This window comes from Gallus gallus, chromosome 2 (assembly GCF_016699485.2).
Source record: "Gallus gallus isolate bGalGal1 chromosome 2, bGalGal1.mat.broiler.GRCg7b, whole genome shotgun sequence".
Classification (NCBI taxonomy): domain Eukaryota; kingdom Metazoa; phylum Chordata; class Aves; order Galliformes; family Phasianidae; genus Gallus; species Gallus gallus.
In genome coordinates, this window is record NC_052533.1 from 92,308,525 (window position 1) to 92,330,826 (window position 22,302).

At 33.7% G+C, this 22,302-nt stretch overlaps 1 long non-coding RNA gene across 4 annotated transcripts in view; it reads left to right on the forward strand.

Moving 5' to 3' along the window:
- Positions 1-4,997: 4,997 nt before the first annotated feature.
- Positions 4,998-22,302, forward strand: part of LOC112531828 — a 38,563-nt gene continuing 21,258 nt past the window's right edge. For 2 of the 4 annotated variants that reach the window (XR_005857609.1, XR_005857608.1), the window contains exons 1-2: positions 4,998-5,154; positions 16,996-17,135. This is a non-coding gene — a long non-coding RNA (uncharacterized LOC112531828). Of the gene's footprint in view, positions 5,155-8,466; positions 8,532-16,995; positions 17,136-18,862; positions 22,300-22,302 lie in introns of those variants that run through there. The other 2 variants (XR_005857610.1, XR_003073858.2) reach the window with 2 other exon arrangements.

Genomic DNA, 22,302 nt, shown 5'->3' on the forward strand with positions numbered 1-22,302 from the left:
TTAGTCTTCCAACCCAAGTATTCTGAAGAAGTGAGCACACACAAGCAAGTTGATGTCCTTTTGGTCTGTTAAAAACTTCATGCAGAGTACACTCTCCAAGACACTTAAACTAAACATCCTCTTGGAATGTTTCTTGCTGGTGAGACTTACTTGGATTTTTATCAGTTGATAAAAATTGATAAAAAAAGCAATTGATAAAAGCAAACAGAAACTTTTCATATATGTAATTTCATAAATAGAAAAAATGTACTAGAAAAAGAGCTACATGCATATGATCTTTACACCAGGTAAACTGCTGCTAAAAAAATGTATTATTTCTTGAAAAAAATTACATCTACTATAATCTGACACCTATATGTGGATTGCATATTCTGAACTAAAGTTTTTTGTTTTGTTTATTCATTTGTTTGTAATGGTAAACTGAAATTGCAAGGATAAATGAAACTATTAAGTTGTCTGAATATAACAGTTGTTTTATATAATCCAAATGTTATCAGTAATGAAATCCATTTTTAATTGTATGATTTTAAATAATAAAAACTATTTGAAGGATAATTGAAATCTTTTTCAAAATATGTTAGTTTGAAAATTTGCATATAAGCTTCTTTTAAGAATTTCTTTCCTAACTACAAGAAATACTGGGTATCATGTCCTATAAATCAGGAAAGATTTATATTTTTTCCCAAGGTGCTATGTTGTTTTTAAAACTTATTTCATTTTCGCACAAGTCGTTATTGATTTTTTTTTTTTTGGTTGTTTGCTTACTTTCCAAAAGCTTCTAGAAAATTTTCTCTACAAAACAAGAAGGAAAAGGACTATTATTTTTTAAAAAAACATAAAGTAAAAAATATTAATATTTCCTTTACTTCATCTAGTAGCAGTGAACATATTGTTGGAACTAGAAAATAATAATAAAAAAAATTGTATAAGCGCAAGTGTGCAGTTATTTAATGAAACCACAGGTTGATCTGCCGTAAGATTAACAAAAAAAGGAAAAAGCAGAATACCTTCTTTTAGGACAATGTTCAGTTAGGTCAATAGATAGAATTAGAAGAAGCAATTGTGCCGTATATCTTCCATTTTAATTTAAGTGTCTACAGTGCTTGAAAATCCTTGATGTATGTTTTATTAAAGCTGACAAATACAGGCTTAATAATGTGTGTTCTTGTGTGCATATGTAAAGAAGAAGAAATATATATAAAAATCAAGTTTGTACAAGCTCTGATTGTAGCAAGAGAGTGTCATACCTTAGCTGCCTTCTTGAATCAATACAGTGGAGTTCCTTATTGATTCTCTTGATAAAATAATATGGTATTTTTTCTCCTCTCTCTCCTGTAATACAGTAGAGCATTAAGGAAGCAGTATAAGTACATTTACAGCCTTCTTAGTGCTGCCCACAGGGTGCTATAAATGCGCAAACTGGATATAATTGAAGCACATATTAACTTACCTTCTGTTGTACAGGAAGAACATAAGCAGGCTGTTAATGGGCACAGTGTTGAAACTCTTAACGTGGGGGATGAGAATTAGCTTGCAGTAGTAATTTGGTAAGCACCTGGGAAAATTGCAAGCTTCATTTCCTGCAACGTGGAATATGATTAAAAACAGAATATATTATTATCAGGGGTGCCATTAAAAAATGTGTAGACAGCATTCTATGATGTTAAAACGGAAATTGAAAGTTGTATTCAAATATGTTGAAGATGCTGCATGTTAATTATTGTCTACCACAGTGCATTGAAAGTGCAATTCAATTATTTGCTTTGTCAAGCAATATTTTGATTAACTTGAACTTTAATTTTGTGCATCTGGTGTTTTTCACACTGTGATAAAAACAGTGTTGAGGTATGCTACTCTGCCAACAGTATCTTGAAATAACAGAAAGAACATATGCAAAACAACAGTAAACCATATTAGATACAGGAAAGATAGCCATATTTTTTTCTCACTTTTTTTTTCTATTTAAAGAGGAAAGAAAAGAAACATTTATTAAAGGGAATACAGTAAAAGCATGATCTTGAATGCATATCCATGAATATGGAGCCTGCAATTATATTTATCTCTTGGACTTACTCATGCATTGCCATTAATTGCTATGATCACATTAATATAATTACTGTACTAAATTATGTTTAACCCTTAGATTTTGATGCACAATTCAAAATAATTTTGCAGATCATGGACAGTGGGAGACTGATATGTTAATCTCTAGTCATGACAAGAAAACTTGACCATAAGCTTTTTTGTTGCCTGTTCTAAGTTCCATAGAAAATGAGGACTTTAAATTGTATTATGTAGACAATAATTGTATGAGAGACCAAGTAAGGAAGAATGAATTTCAGAATATTCTCCTAGCGTTCTTTTTCTGGATGCTCCTATTCATGGTCCATATGAGAATTGGTTGTGGCCAGTTCCTTTGCAAGCTCATTCTGGGGTTGGGAGCATTGTGAAGGAGCTACATTGCAGGTAGGGGCTCATTTTGGTATTACAGATAGTGTTGGCTTCCCCAAAGGAACTAGCAGCTGTAGAGCAGAATATACATTGCATTAATCTACCCAAGACAGCCTTCTGCTGCAGAATGTGCTTCCTCAGAGCTAGAGGAAGATTTATAGCTGGATCATCCTGTATTGCTTTTAAGACTTGTACTGCAGAAACTCCCCTCCCTGTAGGCCATACTCTGTCTCTAAACGTTCGGTTAGCTCTCATAATAATTTATTTCCCATTAAATTAGCGATTTTTATGTGATATATTTGTAAAGAAATTATTTAATTGTCTGAAAGCTAGTGTCAGGTGGTATGGAAAGAGTTACCAACTAAAAAACACCAAATATTCAGTTGTATAGAAGAGAGCATTTATGGGAAGTGTGAAATTACTAAAAGCTGAAACTTTGTAAATGAATGTTTTACCATTCCTTGAAGTGTTTGCTCTGAGTCGTTTCACAACTGTTAATTCAAAATATTAACGAGAAATATAAATCATATGGAAGCTTTATGAGTAAATGATTTTTGTCCTTCAATAAGCTTTTTCTTCATTTCAATATGGCATGAAAAAGTGGTTACTTTATCTAAAGAGTATCTGAAAGGTATGAAAATGAACTTAAATTATTCAACAAAATAATGTACTTAAGAGACTGGGAGATGGTGTGAGAAAACCTTGATTCAATTTACTTTGCTGAACGTCTTTTGTGGCATCATGAACAAGTCATGTATTATCTCCCTGGCCTATTCTTCTTTGCTACAGGGCCATGATATGGGGACAAGTAAGTAAAATAGCATTAGAGAGATGGTATGGTAATGAGCAGAATTGAGTTGCAATGTTCTGGAACAGATTTCCAGAGGAAAAATACAAGATTGAAGATATATAAAAGCCACAATTTTTAGGAAACAGGTCGAAAAGTAAACTTGTTTCTTTGTGAATATTAAAAGAAGATGCTCTAATAGTCAAATATTTTAATTCTACTGGATATTTCAGTTTTATATATACAGAATGGATGAAAAAGAGTATGGATTTAATTGTAAAGAGGGCATCAGTGCGAATCTCGAGAAAAGATGATGTTTCTGGTGTTCTTCATGTTCAGTTTCTACATTAGAAATAACTTTCAGAAGGGAAGTGTATTTACTCGTCTCATAAATAGTGAACTAGAGTGATTGAGCATGAAATTGGTCAAGTGCTTTTTTTATCATAATGTTTTGTAACAGTGAATGCTCTTCTACATTTGGTCTGCAACAAAGCTTTTTATTTATTCTTTTTAAAGTTTTCTTTTAATCTAAATGTTCTTTGAAATTTTCACTACAAGCAATAATAGTATTACTAGCAGTATCATTCACTCAGTTCTGTGAATAGGACTTACTGAATTTCAAACATAGCTAGTATTTTTTATTATTTTTTTTGTGGAAAGCATTTGTTTAATTTTATAGAAATATCTTGAATATAGCTAAAACAGTGCTTAATGCAATCCAAGAAATTGCATGTGGATAAATCATGGCAGTTAAAGTATTTGATTTTTGTCTGATTTTTTTTATAAATAAAGAAATTTTGTGGGTATGCTGATTGTGTTGTCCTACAATATCCTTATTCATTTAAGTAATTCTGAATTTTATCGTAAATCATGTGATCACAAGGCTATTTTAGAAACTGAGAATACAATCTGAATCTTCAAGTAAGGTGGGTGCTATTCTGTTTTGTATGATTTAAAAACTGCTCATAAAATCAGAATAGTAGCCTCTTGTCACATCCTTAAATGTTAGCTCTTGTGATTTTTTCTGTATATTGGTTCTTTGTATTTTTATAGGAAATAATATGACTGATAACCCTGTCTCTTGGGATAAAGTAAAGCCTTGAGGTTAAAGCTGTCTGGACTCTTTTTTCAGTTTGCTTTCTGACCTTTTCTTGTATTACAGCAAGTGAACTAACATCTGACAAACCTTTAATTTTGGCAGGTTAGGCTACATGTTCTCTCAGAGAGAAATACAGACATATGTCTTCAAACTTTAATTTCACCTGAACATTTCACTGTTCAACTGAACTTGACTATTTCTGTGTGTAGGGGTATTTTTATTTTCTTTAAGTAAATATTTATCCATCATTTATATTATTTTGTAGACTAGACTTTTGAGCTGGAAAGCAAATACTCCTAGCTTTGAGCAAAGGAAAAATTTTGCTGATCCTTTCTAATATCTGTCCTTTGAATAACTTGACCTATTTTCAGTACCTATTTTCATTTATTTTTTTTAAAGCAGTCTACAAATGATATATCATTTTATTTATCTTATATTTTTAAGTGTGAGAGTAAGTGAACACCTTTTATATCATCCTTAGTCACAGGGAAATAACAATTATTTCAAGAGTTTTTGTTTTCTGTAAGTGTACGGACAGTGAAATGCTAGATAAATCTTTCATGTTTGAGAATCAATATATGAATTACTTTGTGTTTCATTTGGAAATTTCCCCAAGTGGAAATTGATTCTCTCATTCCATTTGTGTCTTAATGCAGCGAAACCCAAACATGGCATCACTTGATGACGTGTGCCGTGATGCAGTTAAGAGATAGCTTCTGTTTCTGGGCTGCCTGAGCAGACCAAGTCCTGGGGCTCCTTTCTTAGACTGGGGATGGCAATTAGACCACCATTAGGTTGGCTTCTTGATCTTTGGCAGGTAAGAGAACAGTTGGATAAGAAGTTTATGCTAGATGTGGCAAACGATTTACCGGGGCACTTTCATTGCAGGTGACGCTGTTAGTGAGATTATTTTTGTCTCTTCAGCAAAGAAGTCTGAAGTGGAAAAAGGAACTGAACCAATGATTTTATATTCAGGAGATGTGTTGTCATCTATCACTTTTCTGCAGACTTTCTTGAAGTTCTCCAGTGTTATCAAAAACACACGCACAGGCTTATTTTATATTGAATGTTATGAGATCTTAATTAACATCACAGAAATTTTATGTATGCAAATAAATACATTATGTGTGTAAACATACAGTTCTATTATAATATATAAGAAGTTACGATGATATGCACAATTCAAGGATTTTAATGTGTTTTTCCATTTATTTTTCTTTGATTTGTGATAGAAATTAAAAAGTAAAGACCTCCTATGGAATTCTTCTTCATGCGACAATATTTTTTTCTCACCCTGTTCCCTGTTAACATCACTGGTTTGTGATGCTAACAATTTTTTTTCTCAGTTTATGAAGACAGAAGTAAGTTCTTTTCCTGCTGGATGGCTCAAAGATCAAATGTTTATTGAATTTTTGAGAAGGATACTTCGTTCCTCATCAAAATACAACTTTTTTTTCTATAGATAAAATGTCTCATGTGGATTATTTTCAATAGAAGGTGGTCTTGGTTCAGTTTTCTCCACATGCATCCCTTTATATATTACTTATCTTGCTATTCATTTTGCTTTGTTTTTCAATTTTTTTGTTTCATGCAGGCCTTGCCTTATCCTGAACAAGCAACGAATTGTGGTTTGGAGAATGAAATTGTCTCCTAATGTTTTGTGGTATATTCTGTAAATATACCATATTTTCAGAGATAGGGGGTTCTCATAATAATTCAACCATGTATTCACATCTATTTTCGAAGAGTTTGACAACTTGGCTGGGATTTCATGGTGTTCTTTTTGGTACATTTTGTTGCTTGCTATCTGCTCTGAATACTCTCTGTTGGACTTTGAAAAGATAGAACTAGAATAGCTAGAAATAAAATAGAACTAGAACTTTCTTTCCTTTTTTTTTTTTTTTTCTTTCCCCGGTTTTAACAAAATTTCTGCCTCATCGTACTTTGACTATACTGCAGTGTCTGGAAGACTGAGGAAGAAATGAATAGTCTAAAATAGGTGTTTATCAGGCAGATTATAAATACATCGTTCTAACACTTTTATGTGTGAGGCAAATCTCAGATTTGCCTTCCCTTCTCTAGCATTGATGAAGCATAGGCCAGTGTGTTCAATTCACTGTTGTTCAGTGAACTTGTAATGCTCTTAAATATATATATGGTTAAGCAGAAGCTATGAAAGTGTTATACACTGATTGAGGGTGATTTCACTGAACAGCAGCGTTAGATGTTTTTGTTGCTTTTTTTACTTTTTCCCCTCACACGTAATGAAAAATTATTCCAATTATTTTAATGATGAATGGAATTGTGTGGTAATTTCAACTGTTTTGTCAACTGCAATCTTTAGTTGGAGAAAAAAATATAACTGGTTTGCTGTCCTGGCCCACAGGATCCAGCAGAAATCTTTTCATTGCTATATCAGGAAAAGGTCTTGAAGATCAATTGAGTAAGCTGAACAAAATGTGGTTTTGAACATTGATTTCACACGTCAAGCCAGTGAGCACTGTACAGCACAGGAGTCTATTTAACTTTGTTACCATAAATGACTGAGCTACTGTAGGGAAATTTTGAATTTTCCCAAATTCTAATATTTGGAAACTTTTCAAATTTCTTAATTCAACCTTTTAAAATTTTGTCAGTTCTCATTATGTTTCAGTGTTTCCTTTGCTCCTGAAACGCATTCTTGAAAATAGTTCCTTAAGTTCAATGTGTTGAAGTGCTACAGGAGTCTATCCTCAACATTTACACAACTTTTAAAAGACAGTGTCTTTCCACAGTAGAAAATTCTTGGAGAGCACTGGAGTATTATTAACCTTCAAGAAATTGTGCTGTCGTTGCGAATTTATGCATCTTAAACTAAAATTTAAATGGAAACAACACTCTATTCAAACTAGACAATTTTCTAGATGGTGAGTTTAGGCTATTAGATCTAATTCCATATCAAATTAACAATAAAACTTTTTGGTTGTAATGTTGAGAAATAATCTCAACTCATTTCAGAGTTTCTTCGTATTTGCTATGTGTCCATTTTCTTAGAGTAAACACTCTTCTAATTGGTGCATGGATACAAACTCTGAGAAAAGCAAAGTATTGCACTTGGGTCAGGGCAATCCCACATATGGGTACAGACTGGGAGACGAACAAATTGAGAGCAGTCCTGTGGAGAAGGACTTGGGGATTTTGGTGGTTGAAAAGCTGGATACGAGCCAGCAGTGTGCTCTTGCAACCTGGAAAGACAACTGCATCTTGGACTGCATCAAAAGAGGGGTTGGAATTAGATGATCTTTAAAGTCACTTCCAACCCAAGCTATTCTATGATTCTATGATTAAATTTGATTAAATTAAATCTGAACTCAATTCTATTGGCTATTAATATGAGCTGGTAATGAAATTAAATCAGTACAGCTATTGAAGAACTTTAAGTGCTCTCTTGATGTTAAACATTAATAAGATTGGATGTAAGAACGAGAAAAACCAAGTACCAGGGTGGTTGATATATATGGCGATGTTTTAGTAGTGGATACTTTGAGATGGTCTCTGTGAAGGAGCAAGGGCTGCCCACTGCCAGTCAGACAGTTCCAGCTGGCTCTGAAACTGACCCACAGCTGGCCAAAGTTAAGATTCTCAGCCAAGCTGCTGGTATCTCCTGGAAAATGTATTTTAAACAGAGTAATAAGTGCTGTGCAGAATCTGTGAGAGATAGAAGTGAGGGTAATGCATACTGTGGTCAGCAATGTCAATGAACAGGGAGAGGAAGGAGGTACTCTGTGTGCTGGAGCAGCCTGAGTAGAAGAGCATGATGCATCAGGTTCTCCCCCTGCAGTCCAAGGAGGACTCCTGCTGTAGCAGGTACTTGTGGCTTTAGGGAGCCCATGGAGAGCACATGCTGGTGTAAGTGGTCTGGCAGGAGCTGTAGCCTATAGAATGGAGTCCATGCTGGAGTAGGATTTCTGGCAGGAACTGCAGCCCAAAAGGGGCCCATGCTGGAACAGTACATTCCTGAAGGTCTGAACTCTATGCATAGAACTCATGCTGAGGCAATTTGAGAAGAGGAGGGACCCATGCTGAATCAGGGGAAAAGCATGAGGAGGAAGCAGCAGCAGAGAAGAGTTATGAGGTAATTGTAAATTTTTGAAGAGGGAGAAAGTAGAGGAGTCGGGATGAAGGAGTGAAGATGAACCTGAGAAGAAGGAAAGGGTAGGAGGAAGTGTTACATCTCTTATCTTTGCTTCTCACCATCATACCCTCGCTATTAATTGGCAAGAAATTATTTATCCCCATGACAAGTTTGTTTTACACGTGGAAGTAATTGGTGAACAACTTCTGTGTCTTTATCTTGACTCACAAACATTATTTCTTCTTTTCTTCCCATGTGTTGTTGAGTAAGGTGAATGAGAGAGTGGCTGTGTGGTTGTCTGGCATCTCACTTATATCAGGCTACCACAATTGGGGACATAGGAATTCAGCTACTTGTGTTCTCAGGCTTAGTGTTTCATGCAGGTTCTGCTTGTCTGGTTAACAACACCTTTCTGCACTACACAGTCATTGGAAAAAGCCTTTGTTGTTGTTGTTGGATATAATAATAAAGTTAATGAATAAATAGATGAAACAATATAGTTCTGTCCAAAATATTTCAGTTTTAGGGATTTCATATTTAGCCATGCCAAATAAGTCCTGAAGGTCTTTGATGCATTTTGCCTTAGAGACAAATCTGTCCACTGCCTTGACAAGTGGCTTTTTAAAGTAGAAAAGACTTATAAGAGAGACATCCTCAAAGGCATGGCGAAATATATACCAAATCTGACCTTTAAACTTATATCCCAGTGAAAGTGGGTCAAATCAGCAATGAAACTGAAGGTAGAAGAAAACCAAAAACTTCAGGGAGCTCTTTATTTTCTTTCTTAATTCTTGTCAAAGTGGAAACAAGAATATTTATCAAATTAAGAATTATGACCAAAATTCCTCCTAAATTATTATCAATTGAGAGAAACATAGAATTATTTATACCAACACTTGCTCTTAGTACTTCTAATTTAAGAGTACATTATATAGCTGAAAAAAGTGATAAGATGCAAATACTTTTGAAAAACAATGGACAGTGAAAGAATTTCCAGAAACTGAAACAAGATGCATGTTAAAAACAAACTTGTTACATCATATAAATTTGATGTTTGACCATTTATTCTCTCTTCACCACTTGTTAGGAGCTGAATCCTTGTTCCTTAAGAAAGTTCCTATTGATTAGCAAATTGTCTTATCACTTAAAGTCAGTGATTTTAAAATTTGAGCACAAATATTAGTCTTCAAACAGATAGTGTAACTCCAGTCCTCTAATGACAGATAGGTTAACAAACCTGCTTCTTGGCTGTCTTTTAATAAATAATGAGCTATATTTTGTGTGCAGCCTGCATTATCACCCTTTTTTCTTTTTGCTTCTGTGGATGTATCATTGATTTGAAATTTATATTAAATATTTAACCAAGTGTCTGATTTTATATTTTCCTAGGCAGTTTGCCTATTTAAGCTTTTTGTCTTTCTCCAGACTGTTATGTTTATAGTTAATCAGCAGAAGTATTGAAAATATGAGAACTGTTTTTCCATATTTTTTTAGTAATAATCCTATATAAAGGAGAAAAAAATATATGAGCATAAACGTTAATTTACTTATCAAATTCTGCATTTTCTACAAGCTTGATTTTTAAAAAGGTAATAATATATCTTTTATTACAGCCCATTTACTCCCCGTTCATACATTCCCATATAATACAACTGGCATTGCTGTACATGGTAGGATGAGTCTGTACGTTTTTGGTTTGTGTCATCCCATCAAAACATCAAAGCTTCTGGCTGTGGTGTGTTCACTGGTGACAAACAAGCCAGCTCTTTAGGCTATAAAGCTGTTACAGAGTATGACCCTTGAATTCCATTTAACTTTGAGAAATGAAAATACAAAAATAAGACTACTTTTAGCTCTTTCATTAAAATGACCATGGAAATCATGCTCATCAGAGTATTCATTCAGTTTAATAAAAGCTCTTTGAGAAATGTTTTGGAAATTTCAGGTCTGAACTTCTGTTCCTAAAGCTTTTAGCTGGGGGGGGGGAATCTTAAACTTGAGATTGTAATTTAACAGTGATGTGTTATTTCCTTTCATTTCCCCTCTGCTTAGAGTCAGTTTGTAGAATTCACATAGTAATATTAGTAATGAAAAATAAGAAAAAAAATATTCATTTTTGGAAACAATACTGTGAATACATAGTGCCTATTTCCTTTGAACTGCATCTGTTTTATTGCATTAGAAGGTAATGTGTGCAGAGAGTAGCTATATTGGGACAACTTGTCTGTAATTACTCTAAAGCTACGTAAATAGATCATTAAAGGCTTTTAAAGAAGCCATTATGATCCGCTGGTTCAATGATCTGTGTTTGAGAAAATGCCTTCTGACCCAATGGAATGTAAATCCTATTTGTGCTAAATCACTTATATTTATTATTTAATCAGATAGTCTAATATTTTCTGTGCATGATACTAATCTGTTAGCACCTCAAAATTAAATTTTGTGTCCTTTGGTCCCTCTTTTTATCCTCTCCTTGGCATCTTTCTGTTGTTTCAAACATGTCAAAAGCTTGTTGTTATCATAAAGTTTACTGTTCTCCAGCTGATTCATTGGTTTGGCCAATACTATCTATAGCTGGTCTAAAAATTGAAGAGGACAAACTACCTCCATATTTCCAATTGAAAAGTAATAACTCACCAGCTAATTGTTGTGACATTACCTGTGAAGTTATCTTCTTACCTATGAACCTTTAAAGGCATATTTTCAATATATAGCTGAAATTTATTATTTATATAGGGGAGTATGGGAGGAAGAGCAAAGATTTGTGAAGAATTTTGAAGAGATTTTTAATGGTATGTCTTCACCTTGGTATAAAATTTTATAACAGAACTATGATGCGCATCACTGATATTTCTTTTAAACATCCTCAGTGATGCTGATTCAAAAAATATTTATATTCTATGCAGGGATTTTCTTGCTCTGTTCTCAAGCAGCTTATTATGAGAAACACACATGATTTATCAGTGTTTGGAATCTGTCTTTATAAAACCTTGTAGAGTTCCTGAACATATGAAGTTCTTAATAGAAAAAGTGAATTATTTCTCATCCAAATGCCACATAGAAATGAATTTCTCTAAGTATCTCATAGTTTTACTCAATGCTAGCACCCTGAAGTGTCAGGAAAGAAATGAAAGTGAGATTGTGGCTGTGGAGTAAATGTAAATGATGTGCATTGTACATTTGGCAGCTTGTTTCTTCTCATTCTAAATTGGTTCTACAGGAAGTTTATTACTGCCGTCTCTCAATGACCTGTCAAAAATTTCATAGTGTGAATCACAAGATGAATCAATTAAAAAGTACATAAAGTATACATTATATACTATTAAAATATATTTTTTATTTTATTTTATTAAAAAGGAGAAGCTAAGCAATGACAGCTAGAAAAAAACTGCTATAGTATAGTAGTTTAACAAGTATCCCTTCAGGAATAATGTAGTATTATAAATATGAACCCATATGCAATGGCTGTAACAAAAAGAAGCTAAAGAATCTCGTATTATTTAGTAATATATTGATTTTTGCTAATGTGCTATTTGTTTACTTTTAAATGTGTATTCAAAAATTTAAATGGGAGAGGTAACCATGTGGATATCAGAGGGAGTGGTTCTATCCATCTGAGTCCTTTCCAATAGATCATAGAATCATTGAATGGCCTGGGTTGAGAAGGATCACAATGATAATCTAGTTTCAACACCCCTACTGTGTGCAGGGTCGCCAACCACTAGACCAGGCTTCCCAGAGCCACATCCAGCCTGGCCTTGGGCAACCAAGGAGGTATGAAATGCTTGCTTGTTTACCATCTTCATTTTTATGCAGACCAAAACTGACTATCTCTGATTATCTGAGAAATAATGGAGTGCTATACTAATGTATAATGTCAAGAAATATAACGAATCATTGCATTATTTTGCATCACTGGATGCAATGAGTATCCCTTCGGGGAATTTCTTAATGCCCTAGTATTTAAGAAGTTGAAAATTAGGAACGTATACAAACATGGACAGAGGAAGTGAACCCAAAATATTTTAAATAACTCCTCATTGATTTCCTGCTCTACAGAAGATGAACGGAATGTATACTTCAAGCAAGTTGCAGGCATTCTTTTGGTAATATTATTTTCATGTCAGGAAGTCATGTATCAGCTAAGATGATGTATTGCACTAGGCACAGGAAAATATTTTACAGGGTTCTTAAAGCACTAGAAACTATGTGTCATTTTAATGCCTTAAAGTGAAAATCCACTTTGCAGTTAAAAAGCTGTTTTAGAAAAGTAAGGTGAGTGATAGCTGTTTATTAAATCTAATTTTATAAGTATTATGCAAAATACATAGCTATGAAAGATGATTAGTGGTCCTGAGGAAAAAGTGATATTTAGCCTTTTTTGAAGCATTAGTTGTTGGCACTAGCCATCAAGTTTGTGTTAGCAATAATTATTTCTCTTTGCTTAGATGTTAGATGTCACCATGAGGTATGAGAGGAACAAGAGTATCTTTCAAAAGTTTATTGATAGAACCATTTTTCTTTTCTTTGTTCTCTTGCATTTATTTGGAAGGAATGTTGCATTTAGGTAATGCAATTAACTATTAGTTTCAGAGCAGGCCAAAATATCTGTGGTCACCAAGCTCTAATTCTGGCAGCACAACCTATCTGAGAAGCAGTAAGGATATGTGTGGTTGTGGAGTGCGTCAAACATGACAAATACTTTGCAGGGATGAAGAATTACTAAAAATAAATGTATGTTAGTAAGAATAATGCTCGTGATGTTTGAACATATACTTGCAATAAATAATAATTAATTATCAAATATTACTGTTTATTTTTGAGTTTAATCATTTGCAAAAGCCCTTTGTACCTAACAATATTATTTTCCACACAATTTATTAAAGATTTTCAAGTTTGTAAATATGATTTCTAAGACCTGTACATGTAGACAACTTTCTTAGTGAAGAGATTGTGCATTCAAAAGAGCAATAATCGGCCAATAATCAGTCAGTCACGTGAATTGAAAAAATGGGCTGAAAATTTGATATGAATTTGTTCAGATAACTAAAATAGCATTCTTCTACTTGTGGCAGAAAAGAACTGACCCTAATGAAATGGGTAGAATGAAGCTGGTTTATCCCAGATGAGTGTCAGAATTTAAAACACTTGGTGTATACATTGCTTAGCAGATTGAAAATATTACATTTCTGCTTGTCATTGAATGCCATCTAATATTTGAAGTACTGGTTATGGGGTGATTTAGCAGTTGTTGATTTCTCTCAAGAAAAATGAGATTAGGAAACATATTTGAGAATTCTTTGCCTCTAAAAAATAGAAAGCTAATTGAAAAATCCTGGAAAGACTGGAAAAGGAAGTAAAACAGTTCTGTGATGATATTAATGGTTTTAATAGCGGGGTTATTATTTTGCTATACATCAACATGTGTAGTGTTTCAGATACTGTAGTAAACAATACACGAATGACAGGCATAACTTGTAATAAAGAAAATGAACTGACAATGGGAAACCAAGTTAATATAATCTGTTGTTTTGGTACTAAGAAGATGTGGCAGCATTTGTGGTTGACAAGAATTCTCTGTTTCATGAAAATTTATGATCATTGGTTTGTGATGAACCTTCATTACTTGTGTGAAGCTCATTACAAATACTGACCACCGAGATGAATATCTGATTGCAGATTAATGTTAATATGGGACTGAACTGCAATTGGTAGAATGACTCTTTCTGACATTGTAAAGATGTAGGTGTAACTTGAGGTGTAGCACCTTTGTGTGCATTCCTGAGCAGTTCACCTCATTACCTTATTTATAATACCTGGAGGCGTCAAAAAAATGTTGCACATTTCCGAAGTGGCACACAAAGGTCTCTCCTTTTTTTTTTAATTTTTGAATAGAAAAAGCAGACTGATTATTCCAATTGGATGTTATAACACTTCATTTCAGACACTGATTATCTTTCATCTCATTACATAGCTGTTGAAAAATAATTTATGATTTAGTTACTAACAGATGATAAAAAATTCATTTGAGGTAATGGCAAAATCAGATTATATTTTATTGCTCAATGTCTATTGGTTTTGATATGGGGACAGTGGATTAATTATACCTCTCTTTTACCATCTCCGTAATGTGAAGAAATACCATTAGTGTGAGATGAACGACTTCATTCAGAGAAGAGTCTTTTCTATTTTAATTACATAAATACAGGTAATAAAAGAAACAGCCGTGACTATTTTTCATCTCATATAATTCACTTAAAAACTGCATCCAAACTGGCTTTGTAAAATCTCAGTTACCAGATATTTAAAGGCTAAAGTCTTACTGTGCTATCACTTCTTCCTGTCCTCAGGAATTGTAACAGAAGCAGGAATTTACATTTTTTGTAAAGTCGCTGATGGTTTGGTGTTCAATGATTTTTCAGATGTAAATAAGATGATTTCGCTCTGCAAGGTTTATTTTTCCTCCTTTCTTTCCTTTTTCATCTTCCCTCTTAAAGTAAAATACAAGGATCAAGTGAATGTTGGTGCTGATGGAAGATGTCAGACTGACAGCCTTAGAAAATGAGGGCCTTAATTATCCCTAGAAAATGGACAGCACGGACAGCACCAGTGCAAATTCCCTTCACTGAACTGTTTATTCCCCAAACTCGGTTGAGCACTTCTAGGGATTAGAAAACAATTTAATCTCAGAATCTCAGTGGCTCTGAGGTCTGCAGCCTCAGTGCTGAAACTGCTGAGAAGGGAGCCAATTAGCAGCAGCTGTGAGGGCTTTATTTCCAAATCATAAACATGTCTGTCCACTAGGAGCTAGTCTGAGATCATCATCCCACATGCTATCCAACAGTTGCTAGGGCAGATACAGCCCTCAGTCATGCACAGTTCTGTTACATTGTGCTGGCGACCTACAGGTGAAAGATGTCGTACTTGCTGAAACAATGCAATTTCCACAGCCTACTTTGAAGGGTGGATTCTTTAACCTTAATCGGGGTAGGAGCTGTTGTCACTTTACTTAAGAAGTATCTGAGACCTCAAAGGATCAGAAAATGAGGTCAGGATTTACCAGGATGTTAAAATCTGAATTCTTACAATGATATTAACTAGAGCAATTACATTTGTAACTGGGCAGAGCTTCAAACTCTGTGTCTTGATTATCTCTTTATAATATTGTCTGTGTATTGGGAAACCTAGAAATGTATTAAACACAATTAAACCAAAACACCTTTCAAGCCATTGAGCTGGCAGCTAACATGCTGACTTTTGAGTTAAACTGCATAAAAATAGAATTGGAAGGTACTACTTAGTGCTTTACAGGATTGCTTCCTTAAAATGTATGTTCCTCTAGCTCAAGCTGCTAATTATGGCAGTGCAGGTGATAGTTCCCACCATGAGTAGCTATGAGCTGAGGTGGGGCACTGGCACTGAGAAGGGACTGGAGGCAGAAGCAATGCTTGCATTCATGAATGAACAATGCGTATATTTTTTTCTCATTGGGTACACTGTTTGTAGGCTGTGAGACTGCTTTCAGTTTCCAGATGTCTTATTAAGTGCATACAGGAAAAAACTCCCTGAAGCAAGGGACCGTGACTGAGTGGAAGTAACTTAGATAATGAAAACTGGTATAACACAATTTCACTGCTACTTTTTTCACTACCAGAGGAAAACGTGGAGTATACCATGACTATTTTTTTAATTGTGTTTTTTTGTTTCATTTTGTTGTTTACTTATTTATTCCTTTTTCTTAACCCTGTACTGCATTAGGACCTGTGAGCTCCACAGAGAAATTATTTCAGTCATTTTGCTTGAAGTTTTCTTCCTATTTCTGTTTCTGTTACAGGTCATTAAAACTTGTGTGTGGCTGGTAGAGTCTAGAGGTCATTTATGGACTAGAGGGCCTAAATCAACTTTCATACTCTTGAATGTATGTTATTTGATATCTCTCACTGAGGGCAAGTGATAGAGAGGAAGAAGAGGAAGGATAATGTAATGTAAGACTTGGTTAGATTATCCGTGGTACTATTCTTAAAACAACCAAGGTCAAATTAGGAAGGCTAAACCACATGACAGAGCCTATAGCAGAGAACAGATGGGGAAAACATGAACTGAAATACAAGTAAACTGATGGATAAGTAGTGGAGATTGGAAAAGCAGACATGCTGATATTGTGTTCATACTGGGTCTGGGAGGAAGCTCTTGATTTTCTAAGAAATAATTTCTGGACAATCTGAAAGAGCAACAAAATTGGAAACCATTCTTTGGAGAAGAGAAATGTCAAAAGCTTTTTTTTTTTTTTTAATGTCAGAAAAATGATTAATCAGAAAAGAAGGCTTCATTTTACTGCTTTTTAAGATATTTTGAAAATACTGGATGACATAAAGTAAACTTAAAAAACTTGTAAAATTTCATAATTCACAATTGTTTTAACTTTATTTGTTTCAACTGGAAAATGATAAGGATACATAGTTGTGTCATTTTACTTTTCTGTTTTATGCCATAGATCTTATTTTTTTCTTTCTCTCCCTGTCAATGATGTATCACTGAATGAAGCTTTTATCAGGAGTACAGTGGCCTGAGAACACAGTTTTGAGGAAACACCAGTAGGAGTCTTGTGGAGAACATCTTAGGTTTTATTCATCAGTGTCAAACAAAAATGGATAGCACCATACAGAAATCTGCCCAAAATACTGGTGAGTCTGACAGATCTTGATTCAAGTTTCTTCTTTCTGCTTTTGTTTTTGTTGCTGTGTTTTTTTTATTTTTTTAAATTTGTTTTGTTGTTTTCTTTCCTTTTTATTTTTTATTTTTTTTTTTATTATTACTTTCTTTCTGCAACCAAGCAAACTTAGTTGTTTCTCCTCTGTCATTCTTAAGGGCTTTGGAATTACTTACAGTTATGTTTTCCTTAATACGTTTGATTTCACTGTCACTGTGTTTCAGTTGTTTATATAAATACAAGTCAGCATGAGAACTCCAAGAAAAAACACATTGACTTCAGTGTTAAGTTTTAGAAATGGATACTTCAGGGGAATTTGTTGCAAGAGATATCTGAGCTGTACTTGAGCAGTCATATGAGGTCTGTCTCAGAAGGATTATACACAGGACACTTGTTATTGCTGTGTCACCTAGGCTGCACTAGTGGGGGCTCATGAAGTATATATTGGAAATATATATTGGAAAATATGCTGGAATATATATTAAAAATACACTGAAAAATAATTTGTCAAATACCGTGATTAGTTTACTTGGTAGACCGTAAGAACTAACTGTAATGACAGAAATCAAGCTGGCAGCAGTGTTCTAAATGCATATACAGGAATATACAGAATGTGAATCTTCTGTTTGCAAAATACTGCTTTGCTGTTTTTTTTTTTGTTTTTGTTTTTGTTATTTTTTTGTTTGTTTGTTTAATACAGGACCATGTGATTTTAAAGGATTGAGTGAGTCTTGTCCTCCAATTTCTTTAAGGATCTGTAGATTATTTAGTAGCATATCAACAAATGAAGTTCAATATATCTTAGGTAGATTAGATGGGATATCAGATTCTATCTGATTAAAAACAACAATCAAGTAACCAGAATGGAAAAAGAAGGAAGATTTTTAAAGATATTTAATTCACATGCTCAGAATTGTTTTTGCACCCCTTTCTTATGTTTCTGTGTCATCTGTTTTTAAATCAAACTCTCTTTTAAAAATCTTGTATTTTAAGGAGAAACATAGAAGTTTCTGATTTTGTGAAAATTATGAAAAAGCAGGCAAAAAATTTCTTTCTCCACTAGGATTGTCACAAGAATGAAGGTTTAACATAGTTAAAAATCCAAGTAAATTAAGTTTAAAAACATATGGTAGGAGTTTAAATCTACTATATCTACTCAGCAATGTCAAAAAATCTCTGAATGAGGTTACATTCAAAAGTCAAAATAAGTTCAAATCCTTTCTTCCATTTCTCATGTGTAGGTAATGATTTGATCTTGCTTGAAAATAATGAGTATGTTTTTGAGATGTTATGTTTTCTTTTCTGAGTTTATTTAAAACTCTAAAACTTACCCATTATCAACACTTAAGCTATTTTCTATAGTTCACATGTAATTGTTATGCTTTATGTGCTCAGAAATTCAGTATAACTGGGATGAAGCACTGCTGTGAGCTTTCTTGGTTAATGTAAATTTTGTATACAGAGAGAATGCTATATGAAAAGTATTTTAAATTAAACTGTATAAAGGCAAGAGTGATGTTTCATCACACCTGTGAAATTTCAGAATTTATTTTCATTCTACATTGGAAGTGACAAGACTGTCTCTTTTCTCAATTTGAAGAAGTCTTCACTGGAATAAAATGAGGTTGCACATCTGAAAAACTTTTGAATACCTGTGGAATTAATTTTCACTGTACATTTTCTAATATAATGGTCTCAAAGTTTAAATTACAGTTGTGTCAAAGAAAGTCACCTGCAGTGGCCTGTACCATTAATCTCACAATTCTAAATAGATACTGTCTGAAGGTGAGATTTTTTTGTTTATTTCTTTACTTGTTTGTGTGTGTGTCCTTAAGTCCTCTCCTTTTCTGCCAGAAAAGCCCCCATGCTTGTGGAAATGTAGAATTTTTGACCAGTGCTGAGCAGCAAAATTTTCTCTAGAGTGAATTTCCAACAGTAGTCTCATGTGACATTGATGTAATGACTGTGTCAAATTTTAGTCATGAAATTTGGAGATTTCCTTTCAGGATGTGCAAAATTAAGAAATGGTAACTCTTGGTGGTGAACTTTAACGTGCTCCACACATAATGAGGAAAAGTAGATGTTCATAATGCTGTTGTTATGGGAGCAAAAAGTGAGAAAAGCTCATGTTTACTTAAGAAAGTGGAATTATTTTACAATGTGTAGAACGGAGGAAAGCAGTAGAGACTGGCAAGGTTGAATTTCCTTTCTTGTAAGCATGGTATGTAACAGGATATACGTTCTCAGGATAATGCGTTTGTATAGGCAGCTATTACTGTTGCTATCGTGATAGGATATATATTGCTTTGTGTACTGCATTATTAGAAGGACACAGTATGTACTAATACATAGTTGGATGAGCATGTTTTCTGCTTGATGATCTTCAAGAAGACAACTGGTTGAGGTTAAAGAGGTTTCAGAGTGTGAATGGATAATTAAGACAATTTGCCATCTGCCAAGCAAGAAAAAGAACAATCAAAATAGAATCATACACTCCAATGGAGTAGCACAGTTATAGCAGGCAGCAATTATACCTGTTGTCCCAGTGATTATTATTTCATTAGGCTCAAGACTGAAATGATACTTTTGCTGATGTAGAAAATTGTGGCTTCTAAGTAAGAAGTCTCACAGTGCATATGGACAGCTGCTGTCTATTTATCACACACAAGAGAAAGGATATTGCATATAAGAAAAAATGCTTTTTTTTATTAGTTTTTCTTATAAAATCAGGTCTATCTCTCTACCTTTAGTTAGTCTTTATGTTTATGTAAAGATATTCCTAGGTAATTTCAAATGCAGGCATAACTAGTAACATGTTTAGAATTGAGGTCGACTTGATTAGTATTCAAACCTGATCAATTTGTAGTTTGACCCAGAACCATATATAATATCCAGAATATTAAATCATTGAGCCCTTACGGAGCTGAGACGTTTACATGAGATATGAACCAGAAAGATTTACATGAGATATGAACCCTTCTGTGCGTCATTAACGAAGGCAGATTTTATTGAATCACTGTATTTAACTTTTAGACTTGGATACTCAGAGACTGGACTGTGCAGTCATGGATACTGTAATAAGAGTTTTATGCTTCTGAGAGAAGGGTGGCTTTACAAATAATTGTTCTGTAGCCTCAGTGCCCAGGAACCATTGATGAAAATAAACAATAAAAAATGAATAATCTCTACAGATGATAGATGTGTAACAGTCAAGCAGCAGTTATGCTTGAATGTTGGGAGAAGGATAGTAACTGTGCTTATTCTTGCACACTCACTCTTGATTGGAAGGTATCTCTTTTTCAGATGGAGCAGGAGGAAAATGAACACCATGTCTATGCATTAGTTCTTGTGCTGTGTTTCAGCTGCAGCATGATATTTACATTGTGAAAGTTATCATCTGTCTTGACACGCTGTAATATGCTAGAACACATGGAAGGCAGTGTAATACAACATGGTATATCATTAATCTGTTATACCAAGCTGAAAAATTCAAAATAGAGATAAACATCTACCTTCACTAAATAAATGATCTTTGGAAAATAATTAAGCAGATTATCCACAAATTTACCACCTGTATGTCGCTAATGCAAAAATTAATGACTGTGGCTTTTGACCATCTGTTTTACAAATATTCTGGCAGGTCTAAGTACCCAACCCTAAAGAGGGATTTTGGAAAACAAACCTTTTAGGCTAGTTGTCTTTCTATATACCTTAAGTAAAAGTTTATGAAAGATTCTAATCTATTTTTATATGTGTACAGATAATGTAGTAGTAATGTCTAAATATTTACCAAGATACCTACCATAAAAATATTCAATGCTAATTAAGTCAGTACAGAAACTGTTAGAATTTCTACCTGCATACTTGGTTGTCATGGCTTTCGGAATCCATTTCAGAATCTTGGTTGATAATCTTTGGTAAAAGGAATTTTAGGTTGTCATTAAGAAAATGCCATGGACCATCTACGCTGTGGGAAAACAAAAATCCTTATCCTGTATTATCCATTAATATATAATTTTTTTTACTATCTTGAAAGTCAAGGGTACATTTAAACTCCTTCTCAAGTACAGAAACTTTTAATGTGTAAATTTGTAGTGTATAGGAGGGGCAATATCCATTTATGTCTTAACTTAAAAAAAATTATTGAAAATTTATAATTTTTTGCAACGTTTCAGTGTTTTAATCCAGAAAATCTAATATTTTATTTCCAAAGTTTTTTCAGAATTCATGTTTCTATTCTCTTTGTGAGGATAGAAACTTGAATGGAAGGAATAAAAACAATCTGGTGCCAAGAGGAAACAACCTGGGCTGACCAGCTGTTTGAGTCCACTGATTTTCCTTCCTTATAGATAAATTCTATCAGCAAATTCTTTTCTGTAAAACTGATGTAATAGTTGACACAGACACCATTTAGAGGATGCATTGAAGGGAACTCTAGACTGAAACTCATTTTGGTGGGTCCTGTAAGGTTACCTCACATCTCCAAAGTAACTATACTACCATATTTGAATTAGGAACTGCTCTCTCACAGAAATCTACTAGGAATGATGAGTTACTTGAATTTTAGCAGTATAAAAATATTTTTCCATAGTCTCAGTTTACTTATTTTCCTTTTCACTCTTATACTGTATTTTCACATAATTACTCTCTTATGTCCACTCTTACTGATTCCAATTAGTGTGCAAGTTTCTTACCACAGTGTGGGTTTACTGTTGCCAGTCATTCAGGTGATTAGCTCATTTATAACCAGCTGTTTTTAGAGATATGTATAACCTTTTTTTTTTTTCTTTTCAGATAGAAAAAAGTAAAGATAACTTTACTTCTAGATAACAACTTAAAAAAAAAAGTCAATTTTGCAGCACAGATAGTACTGGTCTGTTTTTCTCTGCTTTATTTGACTTTAGACTGTTCTTTTTCCATGTGGTATTTGTTTCTGTTATTTCACAGAGACAAATTACTGCTGCTAATTAGTACAGATTTTCAGTTTCTTTCTTATTAATTTGTTTAATTTTTTTGTTTGAATGCTTATGAGTCTGCTCTAATAGTTCTGCAATGAAAAAAAAGGTAAATTCACCAAAATCTTTCAGATATCATTCAGCTACTAAGGAAGTGTGTGGGGGGAATTTGTGGAAATGTTGGTA